Source organism: Rhamphochromis longiceps, unplaced genomic scaffold (assembly GCF_057381845.1).
Source record: "Rhamphochromis longiceps isolate RC_006_pf unplaced genomic scaffold, R_longiceps_female_GT1.1 unmapped_scaffold_4, whole genome shotgun sequence".
In the NCBI taxonomy this organism is placed as follows: Eukaryota; Metazoa; Chordata; class Actinopteri; order Cichliformes; family Cichlidae; genus Rhamphochromis; species Rhamphochromis longiceps.
The window spans coordinates 1915964-1941712 of NW_028187224.1; the positions used below are offsets into that span (position 1 = coordinate 1915964).

General features: G+C 41.9%; 2 protein-coding genes and 1 pseudogene across 2 annotated transcripts in view; 1 reads left to right on the plus strand and 2 right to left on the minus strand.

Moving 5' to 3' along the window:
* Positions 1–25749, plus strand: part of LOC146640647 (uncharacterized) — a 126267-nt gene that overhangs the window by 71684 nt on the left and 28834 nt on the right. The gene's annotated exons all lie outside the window — the stretch shown is intronic.
* LOC146640649 (uncharacterized) overlaps positions 1–25749 on the minus strand; it is a 108495-nt gene that overhangs the window by 15994 nt on the left and 66752 nt on the right. The window lies entirely within an intron of this gene.
* LOC146640651 (uncharacterized) lies at positions 14245–16280 on the minus strand (annotated as a pseudogene).

A 25749-nucleotide genomic window follows, 5' to 3' on the forward strand; every position in this document is an offset into this window, starting at 1 on the left:
GTAAGGATGGCAAAGGGCGACGTTTTCTTCCAAAGAGCTGCAAACATGGTCGACGCCTCATTAGAAGAATCATCTGGACATTTGTGAGGAACTCTAACCAAGAAAGCAACGTCACAGATCCAACAGACAGTTTCCATGACTGCAAGTGTTGAGTGGAAAAATGCTACATTGCATTATTGCATCCTCTCACCACAGGAGGCGCTGTTGGCACCACTGATTGCTGATCAGCTGTTCTCTGATGATCTGATTGATACTGTGAATAACGGGACTCACTGAACTCTGTGACACAGTGAAGATTACAGAGTTTAACTTCACCCTTTAAGACTGACCACAGAACCAAGTCCGCCAGAGCTTTTGTTATATTTTTACATGCTGTGGAGCCATTTGTGGGAGCATTTCAAGTTGCTATACATCAATACAACTGTTATAGCCCTAATTTTAATAATATGTATGCATTAAGTCCATAGTAACTACATAAACTGCAAAAACAACCTCTGCTCATCCATCTCTGTGTGTATCAGGATACATTTGGTTCATAATACACAGAAAAATCAGAGTTATTACCTGTAATAAATGTGAAAGATTCCTGCAGTGATAACCAGGCAGGACTGAAACACATCCAAGCTGTCACCACGGTAACAGCACCGCCCATCCACAGGTGAGGGGAGGAGCAAAAAGAGGGACTTTGACCATTTTATACTAAAAACACTCAACTAATGTTTCTAATATGAAACAAATAAGCCCACATTAATGTGAGCGTTTATTAAATAATAATAATGATGATTTCCTCCTGATCTCATTTCCACAGCAGAGAAAACTGTGGTGTATATTGAGGTGGAGGGTGTGGTCTGTGGCTCAGGTGTAGAGTGAGGGTGGGGTGCACCACAGCAGCATGCTGGGACTGCTGAGGGTGGAGGAGGGAGTGATGATGACATCAGAGCTGCAGCACAGAGACCAGTGAACACACAGTCTGTTCATCTTTGCATAGATACAATATACAGCACAATATTGAATGACAGACACGCTGTGGGAGCTTCCACAGATACACTGACGTCAGCATCCAGAGTCCTCCTGCTGCTCCCCCCTCAGAGCCCCGTGATCAGCACCAACACATTCAGTTAGATGACAGAGTCCAGCTGCAGCTAGAATCAGCTCCCCTCTGTGAACAACAGCACAGCGTCAGTGTTTCACACTCAGTGAAAGGAGGAAACAGCAGAAGAACACCATGTGTGCTACGTTTCCCAGGACACACTACAAACTGCACAAATACAGAGCAGCACGTGGAAGGACCTGGAGCTGCATTTACAGAGCTGCAGACAGCGTGATGTCCTGTATGGACAGGTGGAAGGAACCAAGTCCTCAGCTGGAACACTCGTGTTTGTCCACAGACAGGAAACACAGCAGGAAACTTCCTGACAGAAGTGCAGCTCATGGATAACACACTTCCTGTCAGTCAGAATGAGGCTGCAGCCAAACACAGAAAGGTGTTTTTGTCCAGATGAGCCCAGAGAAGAAACACGAGTGTTCACAGACATCAGAAGCTCAGAGAGGTGAAACATGAGGTTGGAGTCCTCGTCAGCATCCAGAAGAGCTGCTGTGAAACCCTGAGTACTCATGACAGACTCTGATGGCACAAACACATCATGATTCAAACAGAAAGACAAACATGGAGCTCCTGATCCTCCTGCATGAGAACAAGCTGACATGAGCGCTGTGTCTGAGAGTGTCTCCCTGTCACAGTGACAATAACACAGCTGCTGCTCACAGTCATTAAACTGACCTGAGGTCAGCTGTGCTCCTTACATATGAACCATGTGACCTCACATCAGTGCTGTGGATGACTGTAGTCATAGAAGAGTAGAGCTGTAGCAGGTGGTGTGAGGAGGAGGTGGTGTATTCTAGTTAACGCAGTACTGAAACACTCCAGCAGAGGGCGCTGTTAAGTCCTTATTGTAACACAGTTACTGTGTGCAGTTAGACTTCATACATAATCTGCACTTATTTCCATCAGACATGCTGTCAGTAAATGATTGGTTTCTATTGATTCTACTTCCTGTTGACTCGTTTGATGACAGTGAAACAATCACAGCTGATTGTGTGATGATGTAAACTGTCACTGTTACATTCAGTGTGTGTGACATAATGTTAGTGCAGGCTGATAACAGCCTGGTTCTGTTAGAAACACATGAACGTGTCCATAGATCAGTGTGTGTTTAACATGAGAGCTTCAGCCCTGCTGATGTGTTAAATAAAGACATGCAGGAAAACTGATGAGACTCTGAAATAACTCTTTATATTTATAATGTAACTCTGCATCAAAAGAACAACAAAGGATCCCAGACAGGTTTCTGTGAACAAAGACCATTCTGATGTTTCTGTGTTTCTAACACTTTGACATTATTAGTAAACAGACTGCAGTGAGCAGCATTTATAAAGAGCTTCTATATAAAGATATGACAGCTGTTTGACAAGTTTATCACTCTGTGTTTGGACCTGATCAGTCCAGCTGTTTACTTGAAACATGTTCATTTACCTGTTCTGTTATATTCATGTTCTTGTCTCTGTTGAAAACACATTTTAATGTCCCTCAGATTTTTCTCCCAGATGAATAAATATAAAAATGACACAAACTGACTGCAGCTACTTTTTGTCCTTTCTGTCAAAAACCTTCATGTGACTCATGAGAGACACGTTTCAGCTGTTTGTGACAGATCAGAGGCCAACAAGTCATTTATAACACTTTCCATCATTGTTTAAAGTTCTCAGTGTTTCTGTGTTGCTGCGTATAGGATCTCCCAGCATCATCACTGTGCTGTCCAATCATTGTGTGCGAGGTTACCCTTATAGTGCGATGTGTGTTTGCACAAAGAGAAGCATGTGTGTCAAATATAAATAAGCACAGAACAGAAACAGCTGCTCGTTTCTTCTGTTTAGAGTCAAGTTAGTGTTTTGTGTCTTTGTTTGAGGCCTGATGTCGAGCAGAGGTGTGTGTAACTGCACTGCTCTGTTATATGTGTGAAGTGTGTGCTTCTCTTCAGCATCATCTTTGTCACTGCTGATTCCTTTGTGTCATCATGTGTTGAGAAGAGAGAACAGTTATAACGGAGGAGCAAAAGGAAGCCCTGAAATCTGCATCAACAAGGAAGTGTTGGCTCACCAGTGATCCCAGCAGAGCCACTGGTTTGGCTCCAGTTGTTACAGATTCAATGATGTTGTTGCTACAGATACATGTCAGCATCTTTATTGAATTTTATATGAAGCAGAAATGGTGTCATTAGGAGAAGAAGAGGAGAACAAGTCCGGCGAGGAGGCAGCAGCTCTTAAAGATGAAACAGCAGCTCAGCCCTGAGCTCAGAGAGCTGCACATGAAAAAGCTCCTCAAGCAGATCCTGTCAGAGGTTTGTCATCAACAGGAGGAACTGTTCACATCATAGGATGAAGATGCTGTCAGCTGGATGAAGAAGGTTATTTAATGCAAACGTTCACACTGAAGTCAAATTGTTGTCGTGTTGAACAGATTCATGTACTGATCGTCTCCAGAATGTTAGAAGAGCTTCAATGAATCATTAGAAACAACTTACAGCTGCACAGCTGTGTCAAACACATCTGTGTGTCATTGTGGGATTGTTGTGTTTCTACATGTGACACACGTCTAAAACATGCACACAATCTGAACACAAACAGGGACTCATGTGTTCCCACAGCCAGATGCTGAGAGCCATTTCCTTGTAGTCCTGTGTCTACATACATGAACCATTAGATGTTATTGGAATGATTGTCAGCTCTGATAGTTTCATGTGTGTTTAGCTGGACGCTGTTTGATCCTCGACATGTTTAAAGGTGTCCAGTCCTGAGACACTGGGGCTGGAAACAGCTGTGATGTCATTGGACTGTCACACAGACAGAAGTGCATGAAGTGAGCAGCCGAGGAGCCGCTGATGTTTTGGATTCAACAGCATTTGAAAGGTCGACACAGACACATTTGCACACAGAAAGCTGAATCTGTCATATGCCACAGTGAACTCACTGTTCAGTGTTTTTCAGGAAGCTTCTTAACTGCCTCTGCTGCCAAACAAGCAGCTGATGTCCTTGAGAAGAAGCTGAAGAAGTCTTCAACAACAAATACAGGAAGTGGACTTTCAAATACTAGATTCACTTTAGACTCACAGAGAAATGACTCAACCAGCTGTGTTTGACTCTATGAAAGGTCAGTGTGTGTCTGCACACAGACTGTTGTGTTGGACTGTTATTCAGTTGTCTGCTGAATGTTTTCAAATGTCTGCATCTCAGCTGTGATGAGGCTGGGGGTCATGGGAGGCCACCGTAGCAGCCTCTTCAACATCATGACATCATCATAAATGCTGCTGGACTGTCTGATGGGCTGACGGTGAAAAAGCCGTCGGGAAGGAAACAGAAGACATTTCAGAGGCTGCAGCAGATTTCTGTGATTCGGGGCCTTTTTCAGCTTTATTGGACAGAGCAGTGAAGATAAGTGACAGCAAAGCAGAGAGAAAGGGGGCGTGGCCCGGGTCAAAGCCAGGCCAGCTGCTCTCCACCTCGTGGTCACCTGCTCATCCTAGTGAGCTCCACCAGCAGCCCTTTCACACACTTTACACTGTCAAACACTGTGTGTGGACCTCAGCTAACAACAGGCTGCATTTAAGTCTGGACTACATGCTTTTATATTGTTTTTATTCCATCAGCAGCTCAACATCATGAGCAGCTTTGACATAAAGACATCAAACTCAAGCTGACTTTAAACTACTTTTAATACAGGGGCTCAAAAACAACAACATCTTTATTATATATCAGGACACAAAGTCATTTCATCTCAAAGGGAAACAGCTTTATTTGGAATAACCAGCACTATCAACTGGTTTGGGATCTCCACCAGTTTCATGTCTTTGCAGCTTCTCCAACAAAGTTCCTGTAAAATCAGCATGTTTGTCTTTATTGGTTTGATAGTGATTGATTATTCAGTCCCAATCTGCTGTCATCTAAAGAACAAAATGATGTTTGTATGAGTCACAAAGCTCCAGATGTTGTCGGCTTCACAAAGAAAACAAAGAACTTAAACACAAAGTGTTTGGAGCCAAAATGTTCCCAAGCTGCTCTTTTTGAAATGGCAGAGGTACAGTGGTGTCTAACAGCACACTGTGGAAGGCAAACATGTTATTGTTGGATGAAACTTCATGAATCCTTTGTAGATTTGAGCTGTTGGAGCCTTTCTTTTCTCTTCAGGTGTACAGATGCTGAGGAGGCAGGTGAAGCAGGTGGAGCTGTTGTGATGCTGGCAGAGGGTGTGTCTTAGTAACGCTGTGAGGCAGAACTGGATCCAACATTGTGGATGTGTTGATGTTGGAGCCATTAAGAGTCTCTGGCCACACTGTAGGATTTCCCTTTGATCCACTGTGGGGGCATTTTGGAGTCTGTCAGTGAAACTCTTCATGTTTGTGTTTGACTCCAGTTTATAGAAACAGAGAAATGTGTCATGCTTTTGTTCGGCCTCCACAAATACACACATTTGTTCATTGGTTGGACTTTTTGGAAGGAGACACATTGAAAACCATGTTAATAAGATCTTGTTGTTTCCTGTGGATCCGACACAGAGAGTGGACTTCAGACAGAAAGCGTGGAAGAGATTTTAGAGGCCGTGTGTGGCAACAGGAAGTTTCTGTGTGTTTGCTGATCTTACATGTGGAAAACAACACGTGATGTTTGTGAAGTTCTACAATGATCATTGTTCTCACAGCATTTTGAGTGGGAACAGTTCAAACTGGGAGTAGTGGGAGTTATTTACTGATTGAAACAAGCTGAATGTTTCTGTGACGATGAAGATCAGCAGCTCAGCTGATCAATGAACTGACATCTATCAGTCGTTTCATGAGATGAAGTCATCAGCAGACATTTGTTCTGACTGTGTGATGAATGTCAGAACGTCAGGGCTCTGCTTTAGTCACTGCTTGATGATCATTGGCTCATTGTTGAATCCAGGGCCCAGTCTGACCTCTGACCTTTGCTGCAGGTCTTCTGTGTTAGCTCCACTTTCATGTCTGATCTTCTACTTGTAGTCCTGTGTCTACATATACAGTGGCTTTCAAAAGTATTCGGCCCCCTTGAACTTTCCCACATTTTGTCACATTACAGCCACAAACATGAATCAATGTTATTGGACTTCCAGGTGAAAGACCAACACAAAGTGGTGCACACGTGAGAAGTGGAACGAAAATCATACATGATTCCAAACATTTTTTACAAATAAATAACTGCAAAGTGGGGTGTGCGTAATTATTCAGCCCCCTGAGTCAACACTTTGTAGAACCACCTTTTGCTGCAGTTCCAGCTGCCAGTCTTTTAGGGTCTGTCTCTGCCAGCTTTGCACATCTACAGACTGAAATCTTTGCCCATTCTTCTTTGCAAAACAGCTCCAGCTCAGTCAGATTAGATGGACAGCGTTTGTGAACAGCAGAAATTGAAGTTGAAATTGCAGTGAAGTCAGCTAGAAACTTACAGTGACGTGGACATCATGCAAAGACTGCCAGACTCTGTAATACTGCAAATGATCAGTGACTCAGGTTAACACTAAACTTTAAACGGCACCTCTGTGTCTCTGTGTGCTGAACATCTAGGATTGAGTCAGGCTGCATCAGCTGAAGCTGTTATTTGTATATATCAGTATTTTTTTATTCAGGTGTGGGGAAAATACGTAAGACTGCAGTGAAGCGATGCACCAGATGAATCCCTGGCCAAAGGTATCGTACTCAAATCAGACTACTGATCCAGCCACATCAGCCTTTTGTGAGGTCTGTTTAAAGTAGACTAAAAGTGAACTGCAGGTTCCTGAGAGGTGGACTGTGAGCACAGAAACACATGTTCATACATACAGCTGCAGCAAACTTACATTAATTTTAAATAGATTTGTTACTCTGATGTCTGTCTCTGTGTTAGTCCTCTGACAGACTGGTGACCTGTCCAGGTGTGCTCTACCTACTACTGGGACAGGCTCCAGCCTCTGTAATAGAAATGTTCTGTTATTCTCATTTAAAGTGTTTAAGTGCTTATGCATATGCTTAGTTGTGACACTGTTGCTGTTCAGTGAAAGTTGCTAAAACTAGATGAACTTACTTCAGCAGTTTGAGAAAACAACTCCCTTTACAGGTGCTGATAAGGCCAAGGGCACAAAACAGCACAACCATTGATGCGTTAGGTTTCATAGCGAGACACGTGAAGTGTGGTAGGATCAGTTTGTAACTTCCTCCCTCTTCCTTGGAAGGCGTAAAGGAGGAGGAGCACGACTTCTGTGGCAGCGCTGACATGACTGAACTGTGATGTTTGATGTGTGTTGGCGCAGTAATAAATAGCTTGATCACAGCTCTTTCTGTGTTGCAGACTTTATTTAAAAAATTCCACGAAACCCCCCCCCCCCACTGTGAACCTGAATTGAATATTCAGAAGACATTTGTTTAAATAGTTCTACAAATCTGAGCTGTTGGTGTGTCCTTGGATTGTGTGGTAATAATATTAGAGCCTGCAATCTTTCTTACTGGATCTCTACTATGAGTCATGTTACCTGAGATTAGTTCTATGTTTACCTGTCAGCCTGGACGAATGTGCTGTGTGAAGAATGTAAATGACATCAGATCTGAACTGCTTACATCTAAGGAGCCTGTTCATATTTAATTGTAATATGAACCAATGATTTTCTGATTGATTGCTGATATATACAGTGGGGCAAAAAAGTATTTAGTCAGCCACCGATTGTCATCATTTTAGGTGGGGGAACTTGCACAGAGGTCAGTAATTTGCACCAGAGGTACACGTCAACTGTGAGAGACAGAATGTGAAAAAAAAAAAATCCATGAATTCACATGGTAGGATTTGTAAAGAATTTATTCGTAAATCAGGGTGGAAAATAAGTATTTGGTCAATAACAAAAATACAACTCAATACTTTGTAACATAACCTTTGTTGGCAATAACAGAGGTCAAACGTTTACTATAGGTCTTTACCAGGTTTGCACACACAGTAGCTGGTATTTTGGCCCATTCCTCCATGCAGATCTTCTCGAGAGCAGTGATGTTTTGGGGCTGTCGCCGAGCAACACGGACTTTCAACTCCCGCCACAGATTTTCTATGGGGTTGAGGTCTGGAGACTGGCTAGGCCACTCCAGGACTTTCAAATGCTTCTTACGGAGCCACTCCTTTGTTGCCCGGGCGGTGTGTTTTGGATCATTGTCATGTTGGAAGACCCAGCCTCGTTTCATCTTCAAAGTTCTCACTGATGGAAGGAGGTTTTGGCTCAAAATCTCACGATACATGGCCCCATTCATTCTGTCCTTAACACGGATCAGTCATCCTGTCCCCTTGGCAGAAAAACAGCCCCATAGCATGATGTTTCCACCCCCATGCTTCACAGTAGGTATGGTGTTCTTGGGATGCAACTCAGTATTCTTCTTCCTCCAAACACGACGAGTTGAGTTTATACCAAAAAGTTCTACTTTGGTTTCATCTGACCACATGACATTCTCCCAATCCTCTGCTGTATCATCCATGTGCTCTCTGGCAAACTTCAGACGGGCCTGGACATGCACTGGCTTCAGCAGCGGAACACGTCTGGCACTGCGGGATTTGATTCCCTGCCGTTGTAGTGTGTTACTGATGGTGACCTTTGTTACTTTGGTCCCAGCTCTCTGCAGGTCATTCACCAGGTCCCCCCGTGTGGTTCTGGGATCTTTGCTCACCGTTCTCATGATCATTTTGACCCCACGGGATGAGATCTTGCGTGGAGCCCCAGATCGTGGGAGATTATCAGTGGTCTTGTATGTCTTCCATTTTCTGATGATTGCTCCCACAGTTGATTTTTTCACACCAAGCTGCTTGCCTATTGTAGATTCACTCTTCCCAGTCTGGTGCAGGTCTACAATACTTTTCCTGGTGTCCTTCGAAAGCTCTTTGGTCTTGGCCATGGCGGAGTTTGGAGTCTGACTGTTTGAGGCTGTGGACAGGTGTCTTTTATACAGATGATGAGTTCAAACAGGTGCCATTCATACAGGTAACGAGTGGGGGACAGAAAAGCTTCTTACAGAAGACGTTACAGGTCTGTGAGAGCCAGAGATTTTCCATGTTTGAGGTGACCAAATACTTATTTTCCACCCTGATTTACGGATAAATTCTTTACAAATCCTACCATGTGGATTCATGGATTTTTTTTTCACATTCTGTCTCTCACAGTTGAAGTGTACCTCTGGTGCAAATTACTGACCTCTGTCATCATTTTAAGTGGGGGAACTTGCACAATCGGTGGCTGACTAAATACTTTTTTGCCCCACTGTGTGTATATATATATATATATTTTTTTTTTTTTACATACATAGTTTTTTGTTGCCTTATGGTTCCAAGCGCTGTCACCAATCTTTGCATTTTGTTATTATCTCATGACACTTGTTTAATCAGCTACCATCTCTCCTGTGGACTTTTTAATGTCTACAGTCTCAGACCAACACAGCCCTGCCCTTCCCATATTAGATTCTTGATGAATGTGTGTTGTTGTTATTCAGCCTGGTTCAATGTGCCCCTTTTTAACTTTGAGCACCCGCCCCTTTAAACCTCTCTGCACAGCCCTGCACTGAACTCACTATCTTCTCCACCTAACAGCCTCCACATGTTCTCACTGTAATTTCCCCTCATGAATGAATTTATGCTGCACTAATGTGAATGTTTGCAGGGAAATCAAACGCATTTCACACGCAGTACTCGAGCTGACTTACCTTTGTTTGAATGACGACTTGTACGCGCTGACTCCACAGATAAGGTACGAAAATATATCAGGCTACGTCTTCAGGGTTTCTACTCCACGGCCGTATTTCATACGGGTCCACATTTCCACTGCACGCTATTTTCTGCAAGTACCGCCGCTTCGCCTCTGGACGCAATCGGTCTCTATACAGTCCATTCTCTTTTGAGCTGCTTTTAAGCATCTTGTAATCGTCGTTCCAACACAGTGTGTTTGTTTTGATTCGTAGACCTCGAAAATGGTGCCGCGCTCCCACAATGCATTGCGGCGTGACGTCAACTCCAAAGCCCTATAGAACATGTTCTTTTTCATTGTCAAAATTATCAGGAATAAAGAAGAAAACTGATTCAAAACCTGTGGAACCTGCCAAAAAACAAGTTTTACTGCAAAGGATTTCTAGATGTGAAGGTTTTGTGGCTTTTTTCAGTTTCTAAAACAAACTCATTTGTACAGAAGGATATGAGGATGTATATGTCCGGTGGTGGGTTATTTTCTTCTTGATTTAATGTATTCATTTATCTCTTCACTTAATCTTTCTTTATGTTTTTTTTTTTTTTGATTTGGCATGAGCGATTTCCGGTCCTCACTCCAAGCCAGTTGGTGGCGGTAATGCACCACATGTTCTATCACAGCTGCGTCCGAGAGGACAGGAAACGTCTGTATGCGTCTGCAAACCAGGTAACTACACTCAGCTGAGCCTCTCTGCTAGTCGTTATTAGTTGGAGGGTTTTGTGTCACTTTCTCTCGGCTTGATAAAGGGCTGTATAGAAATCTCTGGTACGTAACACGTAACGTCATTTTTAGGGAGCGTCGCAGAGAAGTGAGGCTGTTTCTTTGTTTTTGTCGAGTTTTGATTGAAGACATGTTTCCAGTCCGTTTTTTACTCGTTTGTTTTTTCATTAATAACTTTACATTATCACAGAGAACAAGAAGGCGCTTTGTTTGTCACATTCACCTTATGTCTGTGAAGGTTCTCAGTCATCCAGGTCATCGTAGTCAAAGGAGCTTGCAAAGAAAAGCGTCTGGACTTCTTTAAGTTACTTGAAGACGTTTCACCTCTCATCCGAGAAGCTTCTTCAGTTCTAGGGTCAAATGGTGGAGAGTCCCAGATATAAGCCTAGTGGGAGTTTCCCCCCACAGAGGGACAAAAGGACCCCTGATGATCCTCTAATCACCTGAGCCAAGGTGTGAAACTGGGTGTGGGTCCCAATCAGCCAGTTTCGGGTGAGTTCATTGTGAAACCTGGCCCCACCTTATCATGCGAATTCCTGAGGTCAGATGGCCCAGGATGTGAGTGGGCGTTAAGGCGTCTGGGAAGGATCTCAAAACTGGATTATAGATGGCAGAGAGTTGGTGTCGTAAACCCCGCCTCTGTTCAAAGATGGTCGCTCACAGTGGACATAGATGGCTTCTTTCACTCCTCTTTCAAACCATCTGTCCTCTCTGTCCAAAATGTGAACATTAGCATCCTCGAAAGAGTGACCTTTATCCTTAAGATGCAGATGGACTGCTGAGTCTTGTCCTGTGGAGGTGGCTCTTCTATGTTGTGCCATGCGCTTGTGAAGTGGCAGCCACTTGGCAGCCACAGTGATAAATGGCTGAGATGGCTGCAGCTGTACGTGTGAGGTACCTACATATTTCAAGATGAATTTGCAGAGATGTCATGTTTGGTGCTTACAGACATCACACTGCATTTTGTGATTTCGTAGCTATTGTTGTGATATTTTGGAGCTTCCCATGATCACCGTGACAGTCATTCATTTTAACATAACCTTTCTATTCCTTTCAGGGATCCTCATTTTTTTGGTGAGGAAGATCAGCAGCTGTGTCGACAGGCAACAGGTAACGGCATGCTTTTCTGTTAGTACTGTAGACCTTGGTCTGGTGCTCTTTTTTAGTTTAACACAGTATTTTCATTTGCCGAAGTGTAGAAAGCTTGTTCCAGGAGAAACAAACTTTAGTGAGTTCTGCAAAATGATTCCCACCATTGCACACTCTGTCAGCCTCCAGTGTGCCCTTTTTTTGTCCTTTAACTGAAGAAAGTCGGTATCAGAACATATGAGATAAGTGAGATCCTCATTTTGCCTGCTTATTTCAAGATACAACATTTTCACAAACTGCTGTAGGATAACCTTGCTATTTGTCTTTTCCAACACTTCTACATTCATCCATATTTCCTTGTCTGCTTCTTTCCAGGTGAAAAGTACCTGAAATGGGTGAAAGATTTTGTTTCCAAAAACAAAAGCATGTGCGTTCACCTGAAGAAGCCAAGTGGTGCTGACCTGTGGATAGAAGAGCTTGAGAACACCAAATACGACGGGGATGATGATGAAGTTAACGCCTGGGGAAAATTCTACCTTCCCGAGATTGTAAAAATGCAGGTTATTGGTGTGGTAAAGGGCACCTCATGTCCATGTGACGAGCTTGTGCTGATGACGCGTGAGGACAAAAAGCTGTACGGCTATGACGGAGAGGAGCTGCATCTGGTGGCTTCCAGTTTCCTGGAACTATGTGACAAAACGATAGAGTATCCAGCATCCAAGCGCTACTACAATGGAGAGGCCTTCAAAGATATGGTGAGAAGTTAGACTGCTAAGAATAAGACTGGGGATGCCTAGTGTTAGAGATCAATCACCTGAGCTTTTCTTTGTATTGTTGTGTGTTCTGTTTAGACTGAGGAGGACTGGAAAAAAGTTAAGATGAGTGATGTGGGGAGGAAACTGCAGGAAGAACATAAAAAGCTGGTAAATGAAACCCAGTCAGCGTTCGTAAGCCTAATATCATAGGTGGGTATTGGAGCTGAGTATCATCACTGATTTCTAGAACCTGTTCAATTCCAATTCACAAGGTCCCAATTAGATTCCATTTAATTCTTACTCAGAGAGTCAGAAACATTATAATTCTGATCATTTATCAGTACTGACACTTGTGAAACTTCATCAGAGGTGTGAGCATCACAGCAGATGCTTTTGTGTCAAAGTAACTGAGGATAAAACACAAAACCATGAAGCAGATTTTCCTGGCCTAGCTTTTTACAGTAGATAACCTTAAAAATATTATTCTGCAGTAGAACAAAAGCAGACGAGAACCACGACTCAACAAATGTACATTGGCTGATGCTGCTGAAGTGATTCAGAGGTTTTAATAAGAGGTTTTAATAGAGACACAGCAGAGCATTTTGCAGTTTCACTTAATTTGAAAAAAATAAATAAAATTTGGTATTGAACAGCAGAAATGAGGCTGTCTTGTCGGAAGTCATTAAAAAAAATGGCTGTAAACAACGGTAGACTGCTTCATAACAAGCAAGCGAATAATGCCAAAAACAGAGATTTGAGATGGGAAACGGTGTTCTTAAAGTACACTGAGAGAGGCAGAGAGCTGTGCTGTGTTGTTTTTCTGTGTGTGTTTTAATGGTGGTGGAAGCAAACCAGCAAAAGTAAGAGGGAATTCATGACAATGTTTATGTCAAGCGAAATGTGTCTTCTTTTGCTGCTGGTTTGGTTAGAGAGAGACAAAACGTGCAGCTTCAGGATCTGAGCAGCTTTCAGCACCAACGGCATCACAGCTCAGACTTGGATTCAGGATTAAGCCCTTTATGTTTGACTGTAGTGATTGTAGCTCTGTCCTTGTTATTAATCGCTTTAGTCAAACACAGCTATTGTTTGCTGGGATGTGTATATACTTGACAGTTTGTATCTCAGAGTTATCAAAGACACTGTGGATAATCATCAAGAGATTGTTGTTCTCTTAATAATGACCTATTTGATTGTTTGTTTTTTCTTCTTCTTACAGATTCTGGTATTTGGCCAAAAGAGAGCTTCACAATTCTTGGCTTCACCTGTGGTAGAAAAATGACTGAAGTTATGCAACACTCTCTAAAATTAAAGCTATGCAACGCTTTAACATGAATGGCGAAGGAGTGCATCTCTTTCACTGTCTCTTCCTGTCCTCTTCTCAGTCTTTGTTGTGGCACCTCTGCTATGTGTTATAGAAAGCACTTGGAATCATGTTCAATACAAAAACACCAAACTCGTGGGATTGCCCTAGCAAGCAGTTGGTAAAAACTAATTAAAACTGATATATATCAGCTTCACTTTCTAGCTGCAAAAGCACGTTTCTGCAAAAGCATGCAGTTTCCTGTCAGCACTTTTTGGCACAGAGTGTACTCAGAGTTAGGCCTTTCTTATATAAAGCAATATAATCAGCATATAAACATTTAAGATGATAAATTTAAAGCTCAACAGTAACTGCTATAAATATTATAACTACACATGTAGTGCTTTTGCTTAAGTAAATTATAGTTGGGATCATAATAAGAAAACATGTGTTCTTGTTGTTTTTATTTTCTGTGTACCCTGGGTACAGACCAGTATAAATATGGGATTCTTCCCAATAAATGCTGTCTGATAATGCTTCACATTGCATTAAACACTAGATATGTAAGCAAACAAACAAAAACCCATAGAAGCCAGTTTTAATTATTAAATGTGACAATTACATGGAGATGGAAAGTAAACATGCTTATACACGTCTCTGTGATTACAGAAAATCCACACAGATGCTGTCAGAGCAGAGAATCTTTGATTTATCAGAATGATGAATGCAAATGATTTCATGAAATCTCACTCTTGTTCTGGGTTGTAAAATTCACCTGTCCAGTTAAACCGAATCCTTTGCAACACAGTTCTAAGAACCCTACCAACCTCATCCTCAGCTCTCTGCCTGTTGTCCTTTTCAGCTGAGTATTCATCCACATGTGTTTCAACTTCTCTCTCATTTTCAAGCAAATTGCTCAGGCTCTCAGCTTCAGCACAGTTACCATATGGCCACTCTCTGAGGTCTTCTGTGTTCAAGCCAAACAAATTCTTACATGATCTGCAAGGCTTCATTCTGGCACCATCACGGAGACAAAAAGCCTCACACCTGATATTTCCAGGTACTTCAATTGTTCCATCAAAGTAATCTTTCTGGACTGTGTTTGGATAATAGGTCATCACCGCACCAGATACATATTTATGCCATTTGCTAAGACAGGAGGCAGCAATCATAATTTTCCCAGCGTTAGGACCTTTGGTGGACATGGAGACTCCGCAGTACCTTTCTGATTTGTTGGTTTGGGATTTTTGAGAAATGCAGATGGTGGACGAGACGAAAGCTGTTTTTTTTATTATTCTCTTCTAAGTCCAAGTCTGTGAGGAGATCTTGCAGACTCTGCTTTATTTGCTCTTCATTCTCTGAGTTATTTTGCAGGACGATCTGAAAACAGTTACAGATCTGGTCAAAGTGTTGCACCTGATTATATAGTTGTTTTTCATAGAAAGTTGATCAACATGTTTGTTTCGCTGCTTGACTTATTTAACTATGCAGGACCATTGGATGCTTTTGGTTTAGACATTTTAAGATAGGGGGTGAAACAAGTCACAAAAATCTATTTAATTTTAAATCAATAAGCAAAAATCCATCTTTGTTCTCACTAATTTATAATTAAATTTGCTAATTGACCTTTTTTTTTCTATTTTGCTATGCCGGGCTGTCAAAACACGCTGAATTTAGAGTCTTTGAGCTGACTTAACAGATCCAGCAGCTACACAGTGACAGCATCATATACGCCTTGAAGACTGTAAGCATCTCCAATAATGAGTCTGTTAGACATTATTTAGAACTAACAAATTCTGAAGCAAGTCTCCAGCTCTCCTGCAGTCTCTGTGTTTGGTGGAGAAGTATAGCTAGAAGCATATGTTGAAGTATAAGGTACAGTATGGATTTTCTTTGGATTTCTCAGTAAAAAAGCACTTTGCATTATACTTTCCTAAAAACTGGAAGTTTGTCAGATTGACTGAAAATGTGAGAAGAGTTATCTTACCATGTCGAGCACACAGGAGAAGGGACTTCGCCTGGGAAGCTGAGTCGAATACAACTTTAAAGGCCTGGGATATCTTCTCATTAAAGAACCCAAAACAAAAGGATTAGGGAAGATTTCTTCTGGAGAAAAGGGGATGTTGTTGATTTTGCCCAGAAACAACATGCTGTGAAGGATCTGTTGAGTGAAAACATATTTGCTTATTGTTAGTAGTGATAAACAGGACTGTCTTAAAAGTGTCAAAGGTAACACACCTCATCCACCAAGTGTTGACTTCCCGGAGTCATGTAAGAGCCCCGAACCATCCTCTTGGTAATCTTGTAGGCATTAGTTTTGAACCTCCTTTGAGAAATTGTTGTCTTCTAAAATGATAATGATCGAGCAGTTAGGGATTTAAAGACACAGGAGATCTGATAACTTTGGCTACAGCAGAGTCTGCAGACATACCTATTTTGCTCTTGGTCGGCCTATTTTAAACATGAGAGACAACATAGTTAGTGAAATGTTGATAACATACAATGACTATCATTGGTGGCTGAAAAGATGCCAGGTAACAAGTGAAAAGCTGCTACTTACCATCGCCACAGTCTAAGAATGAAACAGGAAACACTGAGCGAGTTGCCTCCATCTTAAAGCTGTTGATCATGTGATTTAAAGGAAAGCCACACCCAGCTCTTTCCTGGAATTTTACTCGACTGTAGAAAACTGCTCCATTTGCCCCGCCCACCCATGATCTTTAATATCTGCCAAAAACAACCTTTTGGTTGTCAGTAACCAGCCGATCGTTTTCGCGATTAAAAAACTGACTTTGTGCGGCGGCGTTCCCACCGCGAGCAGAACTCCGGCTCAAAAACCGCTGTTTTTGAACACTTTTATTTACTTAAGCATTTTAATGGGCTTACTTTGAAACAAAGTGCGATTGAATGATTATTGTTATGTGTTGCCTTGAATTCGGCTATGCTGTCTGTTAGACAGCTGTTTTCCTTTATTGTTGTTTTTGTATTGTTTGTAGCGAACGCTACTGGAATGTATAGATTAAGCTACGTAGCCAAGATAATTAATAATTTAACTGTTGTACATTGGATGATGATGATTTGCATTGTTACATAGGCTTGCAGAAAAATATATTTGTTTACCGGTAAACTGAATCGAACTTGATGTGCTAATGGACGTTTTTCTGACCTACAGGTCAGGTTTTGTTCCCTCCCTTTGAATTAATCTTCTTCATATTGAAGTGGCGAGCCGGTAGGACCATTCTTTGTTTCCCCTCTTTCCCCCACTTAGCCGTCTTTGGATTACGGACATATTTCCCCATTTGTATGAAGCTGGACTCTAAGGAGGAATACCTTAAAAGTGAACTTTAAAAAGAAGAGGACCAAAAAGGACTTTTGCACAGAAAGATCACAGCATTGATTTATTATTTAATTGTGGGCATTTATGTTGTGTGTTGTGTTAATTATTTTGTTCCATTTCCCCTTTCCTCCATTTATTCAATATATTTTTGGTACAAGATATTGCAGTCTTTGGTCTCATCATTCACACCATCTAGGCTCCATAAAGAACTATTTCTTCTGCGCGTCAGTCAGTAAACTCATCCATTGAAATAAACTAGTCCTTAAATAACTTTGAGTTACACAGTGGCAAATGTAATAGAGAAAGACACAGGGCCACCTGAAATCTGTCGTCCTATCTGATTCAAAACCAACATGTAGGAGAATCTGGAATTTTTGATTTTGAGTTAAAAATAAAATATGGGTAAAATGCAGAAATGTTTTTACTAACATGTACTAACAGAGACTTGGAGGAGAGAGACCTAATGTTTAATAATCCACATTTCACTGTTTTACTCTTTGGTTCAGATGTGGATACTGTATTGTTCTTTCTTTGTGACTGTTTATGTTTAAGTTGTTTGTTGCTGGTTTTTAGTTTGTTTTTTGTCTGTTTGGAAGCTGACACAGTCTCTATGGAGATGGGTTTTTGGGGGGTAGCAGGAGGAGAGAAGCTGCAGAGAGGCGTGTAAGACTGCAACTCTGCTTCCTGGTCCCAACTCTGGATAGTCATATTTTGGGGGGTTTAATAAACTACTACTGCATGATGTAAAGCTGAAGTATTACACAGCTTTATGAACCTCCTGTTATCCTGGTAGACGAGTACAGCAATAAATCTTTTACTTGAACATCTTCTGGCTCCAATAAGCTTTGAAATGTGACCATGAAGTTAGAGACACACTGACTGAAACCCACAGCTGTGACTGTGGATCACATCCACACACAGTGTAGCTGCTGTCTCTGTGTGAGGTCTGTGTATATATGTACATATTTATGCTTATATTCATATTCTCTTATTCCCCTTTATTTGATATCCTAATTCTGTGCTGTGTAAAAGTTTGTCGGTGTTCTGCTGCTACGAACTGGATTTCCTGGAGGATAAACATGAGGGATTCATAAAGTTCTATCTCTCTGTTAAAATCCCCCAAAATAAATGAAATGTGAATTTCAGGCAGACGTGTTTTTAAAAGAGTCTCTTTAATGGAAAAATGTGTTTTTAAAACCAGCCAATAGGAGCGTCTGTGGATATCAGCTGAGGCTGAACTCAGGAACACCATCACATATAAATACACAGAATTAAATCACTAGATAAAAGACGTCATTAAATAAGGATCAAATCAACATGTCAGAGGTCAAAGGTCAGTCAGAAGAGGTGTGGTTAAACACTGGCAGTGCAGTGACCTAATGCAGTTTGGTTACCGCCACGGGAAAAGCCCCGCCCCCTCTGAGCCTCCGCTGTGTCCTCAGCACATCCAGGAGCAGCAGGTCAGAGGGGGCGGGGCCATGTCAGGACTTATTTTAAGTAAAATGTAAAGTGGAGCGACGGCAGGAGTCACACAGCAGTAACCAGCTCTGTCTGCCAGGGTCAAAGGTCAAACAAGTCCTGCAGCTGACCCACACACAGACTTACACTGATCCACAGAGAGTGATGAATCCACACATCACTCGGCTGGAGGAAGCTGGGTTTTGTTAGATTATAATATTATTTTATGCCATGTTATACCCCTAATTAAAGATTGTGAATTATTATGTAGTTTTAGTTTGCATTATTCTCCTGAATTAGAAGAAGCTGATAACTATTGCATTAGTTAAACTGATGTGCATTATATTAAACTGCTGATTTATTGTGAATGAATGATATTGTTTTATGATGCATTATACTGCTGAGTTATAAGAAATACTGTTTGCAGAAAGTCATCGCCTTATTTGTCTGATTAGAAGAGAACATGCTGGAGTTTTCTGCCCCATCTCAGCAGGAGCAGATAAACAGGGAGCCAAGGTCGTAGCTTAGGCGCTGTGTGAGAGAAAGCATGTGAATGTTTAGGCTTTTATGATAAGGTGGAGGCACCAGAGGCTATAAGAGTTTGAGCAATACTCCACCATTTTGAGATCAGAGGCTGTCTGCATCAGTGTCCATCTCCCACGTGTGTGATCATTAAAATCATCGTTTGACTCAACCCGACCGGACCAGTGTTGTTATTGTGGTTTTTCTCTTGTCTCCATCCCCAATATTTTGAACTCGTAACATTTTCCACACCGTCCAATCAGAAACTAGTGTTGACGCTGAGACCCGTCTCTGTAACAGGAAGTCCATGAACAGGCAGACCCTCTGCAGCAGGCTGACCTGTGACCTCTGAGACAGAGGGAGGAGTTTGTGTCAGCAGGGGGCGCTGCAGCATCGCCTGAGAGCTTTAAGAACAACAGCAATAAACAGGAAGTGAAAGTCACACTTCTGTTGGTGTGCGTTATCAGCAGACCCCACCCTCTGCAGGAAGCTGAGATAAGAAGCAGCCAATCACAGAGCAGAGAGCATGTGACTTCCTGTTCCTGCTGTTACTGTGACAACAGCTCCTGGGACAGAGATCAGCTTTCTAAAGAGGAAAGATGTTGCTGTCACCCCCGGGTGTCATGTGACCCGCCTGATGTACCGATTTAAGACTGTAAGAACAATAATAACATGTTTTAGTCAGGTGATCCATGCAGAGCAGATCCATGTGACCAAACACAGCTGGATCACATGTTTCCTCTCCTGGAAACAGAAAGCCTTCATGTATAAAGGCTCATGTACCCACTGAGCCCTGCTCTCAGATCTGTGAGGCTTTAACAAACAACAGTTTAAAGTCATGTTTAGCATCTTCTGTCAGTGTGGAAGGTCACACACTTTCCTGAGTGTTGAACCCTGAACTACTAGCTGTTCATGTCAGCCTGGACATAAATACAGACCTGCCTGCTGTCATAGACCCCAGCACTCACATGTTACTTATAAGTGACTCATATGTATGCATGTATATATTGTGTATATTGTGCTATTTCTTACTTAGTGTGTTGTGTCTTTGTTCCTGTTTGTGCTGCAGCACTGTAACCTAAATAATTTCCCCTGGGGATCAAAAAGTATTCTGATTGTGATTAAATGAAAGCAGTCAGAGCAGAGGACGGTGATGTAAGGAATGGGATTTTAATCAGCCAGTCTCCTTTAACTCTCAGCATCACAAAGTAATGTGGTAACATCTGGACTGATGTGTTTACTGTCAGCTAGTTTAAATGCTGTAGGCTGCAGCCGCTGCTCTAACACTATAACTGTAACAGGGCTCAGTGCTGCTTCTAACAGTCTGAGCTGCTTCAGGCTTTATTTGTGAGGAGCACAGCAGCTTACAAACACGTGGCTGGGCCTGGACCCAAAGGAGTGTTTGTTAAAGCCTGCAGTGAATCCAGCAGCAGAATGATGGAAATGCAACACAGCAATGATGAAGAGGAGCAGCATTACAGCCAAAGTCCAGTTCATACAGTTAGGTCCATAAATCAAATAAGGGAAAATAAAATGTTGTTGGATGCACCTGTCTGCACCCTTAATGCTCTCTGGTCACTATGGTAACGCGTAAACATTTCTTTCAAAATAAGACACACGACTACAACACGGGAAAAGACCCAGGGAAACGAAGTTAACGATAAAAACCCTGAAAACCATTGTTGGATTTATATTTTATCATTGTCATTGTTATTGGGGAATATCTAACCATATATGCTCAGAGGTGTAGAACCAATTGTGTAATGATAGTAGTCTTTAAAGACTTTGTGTGACTCCAGAGTGTTCTGGCATTCACACCCACGTCCTGGGATCATGGGAGAGGTGCTACCTTCTTATTGTTTTGTGGTAGGATGTCTGTTTTAGTCTAAGTGCCTTTTGTTTAGATGAACTGCTGGACTTCCAGACCAGCAGGTTTAGGGAAGTCGTTTATGGGGTCACACTCTGACTCCACACACACACACACACACACACACACACACACACACATACACACACACACACACACACACACACACACACACACACACCTACATAACATACAGACTGGTACCTTTGTTCACGTGTATGTTAATGAACCTATGTATATTCATGTAACCTCAATAAAAGAGCAGTGTTACGAGGGAACGGACGAGAGCGACTGTGGTCAAGCGAAGGAACGGCATTGGTCCAGGTCTCTCCCGTGCACGAGAAACATAAAGAACTACTCGTGTCTTGGGTGAACCCATTGTGAGATCTAGCCCCACGCTATCATGTGATTTCCTGTGATCAAATGTCCCAGGATGTGAGTGGGCGTTAAGACGTCCAAGTCCCTCTTCAAGCAACTTAAAGAAGTCCAGACGCTTTTCTTTCCAAGCTCCTTCGACAACATCATTCATAGAACAACTTCCAGCTTCTTTTGCTCGGCTACAGTTTGGATGGATTTGCATTTAAAGATGCAACAAGACTAAAATGGTTAGGGTCAGGAGGTCAAAGGTCAGAGCTCCTGTGGGTCTGAGGGCGGCCTCACGCTGGAGAAGGATGAAGGAGTCTGACCTGAGCCAGTGTTTGACATGAACACATCAGCACTGCTGTCAGTGAGCCTAACGACAGCCGTTAGCATCATTTCAGTGTTTCAGTCATAAAAACACTTCCTGTCTCTGTGGTGGTTACAGTGACATCATGCAGTTTGTGCTTTGACCTCCAGAGGGCGACAAATCAGCACAGACAGAGAGCTCCATTCAAACTTTGCTGCCATCAGGAATAATTCTTCAAATATAATCATCAGTGTTTGAGCAGTTATGATATCAGGGACAATCTAGACATGTGTGACAATACTGAACATGTCACATGACACACCTCAAACATCATGTGATCCACTCTCAGTCTGCACTTTCATTCATGACTTCAACAGGTTGAAACGAGCTTTGAAGAAACATTCAGTGAAATAAATCTTTCATGGATTCATGTGAGCAGCAGATGAACTTTACAAAGAATCAGTGGATTTATCTTCTGTTTTAGATCAACTTTGATCACTTCGAGCCATCTTAAGTCCGTTTGTTCTTCTCACTCACTAACGTCTCATATGATTTCAGATCCCTGCTGTTCCCCAGCTGCCCTGTAGGTGGCCTCAGTGTGTCTCACACCATTTACAGATGATTACAGGTCGTTTACAGTTCAAACAGGTCCAACATAAGAAATATGCAGAAAATATCCTGCTATAACAGTTTGGGTCAAAGTGCAGATGTTCCAGATGTTCTGAGTCTGTCTGTGTTTCATGTTAACATGTAGATGTTGGACCAAAGTGAAGCTTTTTGATGTGACAGCAGGAATGTGAAGTGTAACTCTGAGCTGTAGGAAATGAAACTAAACGGACTTTTTCTCCTTTATTTATAGGAAAGTGTAGGAGAGCAACAGATGAACAAGCGTTACTGTAACAGGAAACATCAGAGGATCTTTATGTTCATCATCATCACTGTTTCCTTGTTCTGTCACAAACACACAACACTTCCTGCTCTCTCTCTGATGGCTCTGATTGGCTGTTTCATTCACAGGAGGTCAGGGCGTCACACAAACAGCTTTAACTGCACAACGACACACTTTAAATCATCTGCAGACAAACCTGTGTGTTTGATTTATGAAGAAATAATAAAGACGTGTGTACAGCTGTCCATGAAGCAGCTTCTCACACAAACTCTGACACTTCAGCCACTTTAATTCCTGCAAAGCTGCGTAATAAAGAGCTGTGACTGCTATGAGCTGCTGATGATGACTGCATGAAGCTCTCAGCTGAAGCTTCTTTCATTTATTTTAATGTTAATGTCGCCTTTTTAAGTCTGTGTGAGGATTTTAATGACACACATTAAAGGAGCTTCTTTGATTAGAACCAAATTCATGTTGATTTTCAGCCTGAAATGATAAAAACTTTAATAATTCTGTTTATAATCATCAACCTGGAGACTAATGAAAAGTATAATAGTGAAAAAAAGCCTTTATTATTTGAGTAATGCCTGAATCTGCTCAGAGACGGAGACAACACAGAGGTGTTGATGACAGTTTGACATTAACTGAATTAAAAACAAAGTGCTCTTATTGTGAAAATCTGCCTCCTACTTCTTTAAATCATTTTTATGTATTTTTTAACCTCACAGTGAAACATTGAGACATTAATCTGACACAGTTTGATCAGCAGCTGTGTTTTCACTGACGTTTCACTTTGATTTGTTCAGACTGAGCAGAGAGGATCGGTTCTCTGTGTGCGCACTGCTGAGAAACACAAGCTCATTTCTGCTGTTTCATGAAAAGTGTTATGGAGGAACAAGAAGTTCAGCCTCTAAACTCTCAGCGTGAGGACTGAGTGAAGAGTTTCAGAGCAGAGAGTTTTGGCTCACAGCTTTTAGCGTCTACACAAAGAGACGATTACGCACTTGATCTGAGAACATCTCCACCTCCTACAAACAAACTCTCCTACGAGCAGCTGTCACAACCACAACAGGCAGAAGACTGGATCCTGCTGCAGGTTAATGATTGATCTAAAGGCAGCTGACCTTTGAGCAGGAACTTGTGAGTCTTTTATTGTGTTTAATGCTCACAGTGCTGAAGCCTGCAGACACACCCACATCATATTATTTGTTCTCAGGGTTGTTCGGCGTGGTGGAGTGGGAACAGAAACTTTCTGCAGGTTAATTATTGATCAAACTAAAGTCATATTAAGGAGCTACTGGCACGGAGTCAGAGCAGAGCTCAGAAATCTGAAATATATCAAAGTATATTAGAGTTTAGAGAACACTGTTTGGTGAATCTGTCTTCATTCATCTACATGGAAACATAAAACCAAAAAACAAACCAATACAACAAAATCACACCCAGTAGGGCTGGGCGATATAAACAATAAACGACAGAATCGATTAAATTTGGTCAACGATAGAGATTTTGACTATACCGCTCTATCGCGACAGCGCATGTGATGATGTCATCAAACTGCACCTGTTTTGGTCGAAAGCATCGCAGCGGTTAAAACCATTATCCTCTGCAATTATGCCGGGTGACAGTCATAGCAAAGAGATGAAGCACTTTTGAAACGCGGGGAAAGCCAAAAACTGCGCTTCCTCCACTTCCGTAACATTGATTCAATAATGTTGAATTCTCTGCAGCTGCTCTATTCCCATGTTGTGGCAGTATATTAATAACTAGCCTCGTGTTGTGGATGAATGATCTCAGTTGTTCTCGTGACTGAAGTTTGGCCCGTGTACAGCATCCTGCTATGCGACTGCATTTGTCCCTGACCACCAGAATCACTCACGTTAACTTTTATCGAGTGGAAAAAGAGTTGGGGCTCATCCTCCAGCTTCACTGTGCTAATGTTATGCTAACATAGCTGTGTCGCTAGCAATCACGTAGCACAACATTATATACCAGGTAGTCCAACTTCAGTAACCCTGCAAACGCCACTGCTGTTTAGTTTTCTGTCTTCATTTATGTTGGAAGTGATAGCAGAGCTGTTTGAATTAGTTTCAAAAATCTCAGTCAGAACATGGTATGAAATTTTTAGGTGTAAACTAGCGCGCTAACTTCCTGTTAACTTCTAACTCCGTTAAATTTAATAAATTCTGTTTTCATGGATATTAAACTTAATTGTTACATCTGCTAAAGCAGCAACGCTGATGATTTTATTAAAGATGAAAGAATTTAGACCGTTTTTAACTCTCAGTGTTCGTTTGACTTTGGGACCTGAAGCTGTCGGAGTTTTGGACCCAGATTACTTCGCGAAGCTCCTCACCACGGCAGCCGTAATGCTCTGACGATCCATCAAGCAGTGCGGCTTACCAAAGTTGTGCTAAAACATTTTTAACAGATTTCTGCAGCCAAAATCGGTTCGAGGTCACGAAGCACAACCAGAATTCATACATAAGACACACTCTTGATTTTTGAGAAAATTAAAGGATTGTAAGTCTGCCTTATAGTGTGGAAAATACGTTATACAGAAGAAAAGAATATATCGCGATATATATCGTTACCGCACATGCTTCAAATTATACCGCGATATGGATTTTAGGCCATATTGCCCAGCCCTAACTCCCAATTTATTTACAACATTTGAAACATACAGTGTAGCTCCGTCAAAACACTCCAAGGCCAAGTGAAAGTGCTGAGAGGGAAAAGATCATGATTAATGATTTATTTAAACTCATAACTGGATGCAGCAGCTGAGCTTTGACCTGTGAGCTGCAGCTTAAGCTTCTTTTATGGTTCAGTGTTTAATGTGTAAACTGTTTATCACTGCAGAGACGCCTACAGGCTATCTACTGTTCAAAAGTGAATTGTTATACACAGTGCAGCAGCTGACCGTTGACCTGTGAGCTTCAGCCTCTTTGCTGGTGTGAAGTGTTTAATGTGACGCAGTCTGCAGACACAGACGACTGCTGACGGAGAAGAAGCAGAGGATTTTCTCTGTTTCTACACAGACCTGGTCCAGACAGCAGAGAGCTGCAGAGTGAAGACGTTCATGAGAAGAAGAAGCTGAGTAAGTTCAACGTCCTCTTTGAATCCTGGATCAGGAAGTGAATATTTGGTGTTTAAATAAGGTTTCTGTCTTTGACTCAGTCTGCTGTCACTTTTTAGAGAGAAAAGGAGATTTTAGATTAACTGGTGTTCCTGCTGCTCCAGCATTAAAGCACAGTATAGGTGACTGCGCTGATGCCTGTTTATAATTTCACCAAAGCTAATAAACTGTTGGCTAAATTTTCTTGTTTTCAGATGTAAACAG